This window comes from Gordionus sp. m RMFG-2023, chromosome 3, assembly GCF_954871325.1.
Source record: "Gordionus sp. m RMFG-2023 chromosome 3, tfGorSpeb1-WG-v2, whole genome shotgun sequence".
NCBI lineage: Eukaryota > Metazoa > Nematomorpha > Gordioida > Chordodea > Parachordodidae > Gordionus > Gordionus sp. m RMFG-2023.
In genome coordinates this window covers 10,745,268-10,754,366 of record NC_088777.1, presented here as the reverse complement: position 1 = coordinate 10,754,366, position 9,099 = coordinate 10,745,268, and positions in this window count along the sequence as shown.

Here is a 9,099-nt window from a genome sequence, read left to right as displayed (position 1 = left end):
GATATTATCAGTTTTCCTGTGTGGTTAGTATTTTGCTATAATCAAAAATGACAAAAATGACAAAAATAGATTAAAAATTACTAAAGGAGAAATCGCAAAAGTAAGAAAACAACAAGAAAGATAATTAAAAATAAAAAATATGACCTTTTTCCTTTTATGATTGTTTTCCTTTTCTCGTGAAACTTTTTTTATTTTTTGATTAATTTCCCTTTTGACACTTTTCTCTAACTCTTTGAGAACTTTTCCTTTAATTGAACCTTTTCCTTTTTTGATTGCCATTCTAAAATTGTTATTGTTTTTAAATTAAAATATTTGCCATATTTTCTTTTTATTATTCAATAATTTTTTTTAACAAAATCGTATTTTAAAATCTAACATTTTGCCGATAAGGCTAAAATATGAAAAATATATTATTTGCATAGATCTACTTTTAACATTTTGGTAGTAAAAATATTAGATATTATTCCTTTATTAACTCTAAACGTGTTTTGACCTTACAATTAAGGTTTAGATAAGTAATTATTTAACTTAAGGTTAGCAATTACAATATAAATATCCTTATAAAATTTATATCTAATTAATATATAATATCTTAAAATATGTTTTTTTAAATAATATTTAGAAAATGGGACATTTATATTTCCAGGCATCAATATTGCATTTATTGCAGAGCATGTTTGGTATCAAGAATTACTGATAATGCGCGTCCGAAGTGCATAGTTTCTGGTGATATATAGCAGTGTCTATCACATAGCTGTGTGCTTAAAATTTTCTATACAACCCATTTATATTTGTGTGATAATTTACCCCGCCAAACGGTGTTTGTTTTTATGTTTTTCACAATATTTAATTCCGTTCATAATTTATATAAGAAAAAAAATTTAATGTTTCAGAGTGGTAAATGGCGCAGAAAGGATCAGATTTTTTCTGAAACTAACTAATTGGTTCTGACTACGGGGTATGATATAAAAAAAATCTGAAGCGACCGCGTGATTCCATACTTTTTATAAAAATTGGTCTTAATACATTTCAATAAAATTATTTTTTTATAATTTTATCATACGGTGGTTTGTTTTATTCTATATATAATATCCTGTAGCAGTAGCACCATAAAACTGTATACTATTATATGTGATATTTGCACTAACCGACTTGCACATATACTAAACAAAAATAAATATATTATTATAATAAGGATAAATTACGACTTAAATGAATCTAGGAAAATATCCCCGGAAATAATTTTCCTGGAAAAGAAATCCCCGGGAAAAAAATTCCCCGGAAGATTACTCCCCGGAAAAAATTTTTAGGAAAATAATTCCCTAGAAAAAAATTCCCCGAAAAATAATTTCCAGGTAAATAATTTTCCGCAAAAATACCCGGAAAAAAATTCCCTTGGAAAATAATTCCTCGTAAAAAAATTCTTCATTTTTTAAATCCTATAAAATATTAAATTATTTTTAGAAAATTAACAATATAGGAATATCCCCGGAAAAAAATCCCTAAAATATTTTTTAAGAAAATCGTCAAAAATTCTTGTAAAATTTTTCTAAATAAAAATTTTCAAAATAAAATAGTACTTGTGATTAATATTTAACCTAACAAAAACTTGAATTATTAATTAATACTAATAAATATAATGTATAATGTTATGGACTTATCCCGAACCAATTAAACAAAGCAATATTTATAAAATAAACGAATTGGATACCTAGTCTCTCTGATATTATGCAAAATATTATGGCCAGCTCAGATTTTTTATTTTGGCCCGGCATAAATTCATATCATTTTTTGACCCGGATCTGCTCTGCACTATTTAATTAAATAGAAATGTTTTTTAAAGTTAAATTCCTTCGAGGATTCGAGATTTTAAGTAATAAAACGACAGTTAAATAAATCTAGTTTACCTTTATACATTTTCATCAACTTTAGATATTTATTGAAAATCAAATTTTTACTTTTAAAAAAAATTATTTTTACACAAATTTTAATAATTTTTTTTAGAAATATATTAAAAATTTAAATATCAGTTGGAGATAAAAGGCTTTTCTACTAACTCTCAAATAGCGCCCTTTTTTGTTTTTATAAGGATAAGCTATTAAATAATATAATTATAAATTCTGTGGCGAAATAGGAAATTTGCAATTCAATCTGATCCCCTCTATTTTTTAAAAATTATTTTACTGAAGTATTTACCTACTTTAAGAATTTAACTGACTGAATACAATATAAAACTTGCAAAATTATATTTTTTACTGCCCAATTTTAATTAAATACTGCCAAAAGTAATGCAAAATGCTGACCATTTTAATCAAAAAACACCCAGAGGTGATTATCAGCAGTGAGTATTATTTTTTTCGAATCTAACAATTATTATTTTGCTTATGAATTTTTTTTATTAAATGATATATGGAATAATAAATTATATTATTCAAATGAGACAATTCTAGAACGTATATGTTCTCCAATTGAAGAGAGAAAATTAGGCAAGTCCCTTCTCTCTTCTAAAAAACCAATACATAAATTTTTTTAAATATTTTGTTTCGTTGCATAACGACGATTTTTTTTGGGAGTGTATGTCCCAATACTCCATTGGCCGATTTTGCCCATGTCGATGGCTATTTACATCCGCATTTTTTCGATTAGTTCCCATATTTTAGGTTTTTTGAGGCCTATAATATGCTGAAATCGATTATTCCATCCTACACATACATTGTTTTTTCGATTTTCCCCAGCAATTAACCTTGAACACATTCCATGTTTCAGGTTGGAACAATGGCTCTACTTGCCTTTGAGAGTTTCTCCCATATCTCAATTCTCCATTCACATAATTTTTATCAAAATAAATCAATAATTCTTTGTTTTCATCCGATACAATGGTTTTTAAAACTCCATACCTCGTTTGACATCGTGTATAGGTAAGAATGCTAATCCATCGATCATAGCTGCAAATAAACTTAACGTTGGAACATTCCGATATGATGATTCTAACCCCAATTCTTAAATCTTCCTATGAGTGGATTAAGTTAGATGATAAAAACATCCTTGGATGATGATATCTCTACCTAAAAGTTGAAAAAATATAGATTAAAATTATTGTATAGGTTTTATTTAATATTTATGTCTTTATCAATTTTCATTAATTACTATTCATCCCACACTCATAAAAAAACCGTTTAAAATATTCCTAAAAACAACAGAAAAAGGAAAATAGAATTGAAAAAAATTTCAAGGTCCACGGTCCAAAATACATTTTAAAATCAAGGTCCTAACATACTCGATAATATATAGATGTAATTAAAACGTAAAAAAAAACCTAGAGTATTTTCGACGGTATTGATTGCGGCCTTCTCGAAATCCATATAAATTGTTATCGGATCTATGACTAAATTCCGTTCTTGGGCTTTTTCGAGTAAAATCTTAAAAATTTCTTCATACGTTGTATACGTTTTTCTTTGTAACAAAAAATATGCCGCTGTAATAAACAGTGTTTTAAAGGGTATTCTAATTACATATAGCTGCAAAAATAAATGAGGAGCCAATTTAAAATTCCCGTCTATATACCAATTTTTCGTTTCGGGTAACATTTTAAGCATATAATCGGTGGCAAATATAATTATTCGTTCATTAGAATCTCCGCCATTATCATGCAAAAGAAATCTCCGTGGGAGATCCGGTTGTAGCCCAATCCTCTAATATTAAAAGATATTTTAAATTAAAAAGTTATTTATAGACATATATGATTTAACCTGAAATGCTTAATTCTTCCAATGTGGCCGGAATAGGAGGAAACCTTTTTATTTTGTGATTTCTAAGTGTCCTCTTGATACTATTTTCATTCGGAAGTCTTTTTCTGGATTCGGGAGACAATTTAGACATTTCTTCTGCGTATATTTGGCATGTATTTTGATTTGTTTCAGAGTCTTTTCTTTTCATCGTGCTTATAGCATTTTCAATTTGATATTCATGTGGGTTTATAGAATGAATATGAGGCGTATTTTCCAATGTATAGTCATTTTAAATGTAATATTTCAAAATAACTGGGCATTTTTCAGCATTATATAATGTACATTTGTATCTTTTAAAATTTTTCGTAGTTTTATGATAATTGTAGGAATAGCCCTCATGAAAAATTTTAGCATGCTTATTTAACGGAAGAATAAACATAAAAAATTTATTAAAATTATCAAAAATGTTTAAAATAGTAAAATAAAATTTTATAAAAAGTAATAAAAAAACTAAATGAAAATCGTTTGTTTCAAAATTACAAAGAATATACCACCCAAATATATAAATTTATTTATTCTTGAGCATAACTTTCCTTTCAACGTTATAATATAAATAATTATATGAGGGAACTAACTGGGATTATGTAATAACATTTCCGGAGTTGGAAACTTTCAAATAAAAAAAGTTTCTATTTTAAGATAATAGTCCCTTCTGTGTTTTCTTTGATGAATTAAATATATTAAAAATTATAATATTTATAAAAATAAACAAATATTATTTAGAATAAAATATTTTTTGGTAGCGTTCAATTACTTGAGATAGTCTTTGAATTAAATAAGCTTTTGTAATCAGTGATTAGGATCAATACTTTTTTTGAAAATTTATAATCAGATACAATTTTTAAAATCAATAGTATTAAACATAAAATATTTCCATTATGTTATTTTTGTCCGGGATTCAAAGTGATATAAACTAACGGAACAGAATAGTGTCATATAATATTCATTTTGATGTTATATATATTTTAACCTTAGTGGTGTGTTAGAAATAACCCCCACCCCTCTTCGTGGTAAATATAATGTGGTTTAATTACCTGTTTTCATGATATCTATTAAAGTCTAGATGAAAAGTGGATTATGGAAATAACCTTTCTCTTTCTAGGGAAAAATTTGCTTTCACATTTTTCTTTTCAATTTTAAATTGTAAAACCTCTTTCATAATTTTCATATATTTCTCAAAAAAATCTATCGTCACAAATTTATACTTTTTATGCTATCTACTAAATTATAAAATATAAAAGCTACCAACAGATTTATCAATTCTCATTTAAAGATTGCCCTTTTGGAATTAAAAAAGAAATACTCTCAACGTTCAGAAAATACTAATATAATTTTTTAGAAATATTTTCGTTATTTTAGCGGCGGGATTATTTTTTAATAATTTAAAAAAAATAATTTGGGGAATTTTTTCCGGTTTTTTTCCGGGGATTAATTTTCCCCCATATTTAATTTAAAATCTAAAAAATGGGGAATTCATTTCCAGAGAAATATTTTCCTGGGAATTATTTTCTATGGGAATTTTTTTCCAGGGGATTTCTCCGGGTAATTATTTTCCAAGGATTTTTTTCCGGGGAATTATCTTCCAGGGGATATTTTTTCCTGGGATTATTTTTCTGGGGAATTATTTTCCAGGGGATTTCTCCGGGTAATTATTTTCCTGGGGAGTTTTTTTCCGGGTTTTTTTCTGGAGAATTATTTTCCTGGGGAGTTTTTTTCCGGGTTTTTTTCCGGGGAATTATCCGCTTTCCTAATCTAATATATCTATAAAAACCCATGAAAAGTGTTCATTACTATACATCATTATCCTTTAATTCAAAAATATATATAACATAGAGGCCTGATTCATGATTCTTCCAAACGGGTTAATAGCAGTTTATGTAAATAAATAAAGGAATCATTGTAAATGATATTTTATATCTACTATCGTTGATTTTAAAGAATGAACTATTGAAGAAATGAATTATCTAAAATAATATTAGGTCGATTTTTAAACACGGCAGATAAAGATTTTAGCCAAAATAATATTATGTAAGACGCGAGATGTGTCAAAAAGGGGTTCAAATCTTTCTGTTATTTTAATTTTGACTAAAATTTAATCGTGTCGTTTTAATCATCAACCTATATCGAAATAATGCATTTTGGAAAATAAAAGAGAAACTTATAATAGGCATTAACACAATTTCAAATAATATCTATAATAATAATAAAACTTTATTTATCATGCATTATAACATGCTAAAATACAAATAAAATTTAGGATAATATAAATATAATCGGAATCTGAGTAGATGCACTGAGTGGCAGGTGACAGTCTCTATAATCATTATCGCGTGTAGGGCGTTCAATTGTATATCAAGGTTTCACCTTTTTTGATGCATAATACAAAAAAAAATAGCATAAGAAAAGAGAAATAAAAATAATTAATTAAATTAGCAAAGTGAAGAAATAAAAGAAAAAATCCTAAAATAAGAATCCAAAAATGATAAAAGTAGCAAAGTGAAGTAATAAAAGAAAAAATCCTAAAATGATAAAAGTAGCAAAGTGAAGAAATAAAAGAAAAAATCCGAAGATAAGAATCCAAAAATGATAAAAGTAGTAAAGTGAAGAAATAAAAGAATAAATCCTAAGATAAGAATCCTAAAAATAGCAAAGTGAAGAAATAAAAGAAAAAATCTTAAGATAAGAATACTAAAATGATAAAGAAAGTAAAGTGAAGAAATAAAAGAAAAATCCTTAGATAAGAATCCAAAAATGATAAAGGTAGCAAAGTGAAGAAATAAAAGAAAAAATCCTAAAATGATAAAAGTAGCAAAGTGAAGAAATGAAAGAAAAAATCCTAAAAAAGAAACAAAAAATGTTAAAAGTAGCAAAGAGAAGAAATAAAAGAAAAAATATTAAAATAAGAAACCAAAAATGATAAAAGTAGCAAAGCGATGAAATAAAAGAAAAAAGGCTAAAATAAGAATCCAAAAATGATAAAATTAGCAAAGTGAAGAAATAAAAGAAAAAATCCTAAAATAAGAAACCAAAAATGATAAAAGTAGCAAAGTGAAGAAATAAAATAAAAAATCCTAAAATAAGAATCCAAAAATGATAAAAGTAGCAAAGTGAAGAAATAAAAGAAAAAATCCTAAAATAAGAATCCAATAATTGATAAAAGTAGCAAAGCGAAGAAATAAAAGAAAAAATGCTAAAATAAGAATCCAAAAATGATAAAAGTAGCAAAGTGAAGAAATAAAAGAAAAATCCTAAAATAAGAAACCAAAAATAATAAAAGTAGCAAAGTGAAGATAAAAAAGAAAAAATCTTAAGATAAGAATCCTAAAAATAGCAAAGTGAAGAAATAAAAGAAAAAATCTTCAGATAAGAATACTAAAATGATAAAGAAAGTAAAGTGAAGAAATAAAAGAAAAATCCTTTGATAATCCAAAAATGATAAAAGTAGCAAAGTGAAGAAATAAAAGATAAAATCCTAAAATGATAAATGTAGCAAAGTGAAGAAATGAAAGAAAAAATCCTAAAATAAGAAACCAAAAATGTTAAAAGTAGCAAAGAGAAGAAATAAAAGAAAAAATCCTAAAATAAGAAACCATAAATTATAAAAGTAGCAAAGCGATGAAATAAAAGAAAAAATGCTAAAATAAGAATCCAAAAATGATAAAAGTAGCGAAGTGAAGAAATAAAAGAAAAAATCCTAAAATAAGAAACCAAAAATGATAAAAGTAGCAAAGTGAAGAAATAAAAGAAAAAATCCTAAAATAAGAATCCAAAAATGATAAAAGAGGCAAAGTGAAGAAATAAAAGAAAAAATCCTAAAATAAGAATCCAAAAATGATAAAAGTAGCAAAGTGAAGAAATAAAAGAAAAAATGCTAAAATAAGAATCCAAAAATGATAAAAGTAGCAAAGTGAAGAAATAATAGAAAAGATGTTAAAATAAGAATCCAAAAATTATAAAAGTAGCAAAGTGAAGAAATAAAAGAAAAAATCCTAAAATAAGAATCCAAAAATGATAAATAGTAGCAAAGTGAAGAAATAAAAGAAAAAATCCTAAAATAAGAATCCAAAAATGATAAAAGTAGCAGAGCGAAGAAATAAAAGAAAAAATGCTAAAATAAGAATCCAAAAATGATAAAAGTAGCAAAGTGAAGAAATAAAAGAAAAAATCCTAAAATAAGAATCCAAAAATGATAAAAGTAGCAAAGCGAAGAAATAAAAGAAAAAATGCTAAAATAAGAATCTAAAAATGATAAAAGTAGCAAAGTGAAGAAATAAAAGAAAAAATCCTAAAATAAGAATCCAAAAATGATAAAAGTAGCAAAGTGAAGAAATAAAAGAAAATATCCTAAAATAAGAATCCAAAAATGATAAAAGTAGCAACGTGAAGAAATAAAAGAAAATATCCTAAAATAAGAAACCAAAAATGATAAAAGTAGCAAAGTGAAAGAAATAAAAGAAAAAATCCTAAAATGAGAAACCAAAAATGATAAAAGTAGCAAAGTGAAGAAATAAAAGAATAAATCCTAAGATAAGAATCCTAAAAATAGCAAAGTGAAGAAATAAAAGAAAAAATCTTAAGATAAGAATACTAAAATGATAAAGAAAGTAAAGTGAAGAAATAAAAGAAAAAATCCTATGATAAGGATCCAAAAATGATAAAAGTAGCAAAGTGAAGAAATAAAAGAAAAAATCCTAATATGCTAAAAGTAGCAAAGTGAAGAAATAAAAGAAAAAATGATAAAAATAGCAAAGTGAAGAAATACAAGAAAAAATTTTAAGATAAGAATCCAAAAATGATAATAGTAGCAAAGTGAAGAAATAAAAGAAAATATCCTAAAATAAGAAACCAAAAATGATAAAAATAGCAAAGTGAAGAAAAAAGAAAAAATCCTAAAATGATAAAAGTAGCAAAGTGAAGAAATAAAAGAAAAAATCCTAAAATAAGAATCCTAAAATGATATAAATAGCAAAGTGAAGAAATAAAAGAAAAAATCCTAAAATAAGAATCCTAAAATGATAAAAATAGTAAAGTGAGATAAGAATCCTAAAATGATAAAGGAAGCAAAGTGAAGAAATAAAAGAAAAAATCCTTAGATAAGAATCCAAAAATGATAAAAGTAGCAAAGTGAAGAAATAAAAGAAAAATCCTAAAATGATAAAAGTAGCAAAGTGAAGAAATAAAGAAAAAATCTTAAAATAAGAATCCTAAAATGATAAAAATAGCGAAGTGAAGAAATAAAAGAAAAAATCCTAAAATAAGAATCCTAAAATGATAAAAATAGCAAAGTGAAGAAAAAAAGAAAAAATCCTAA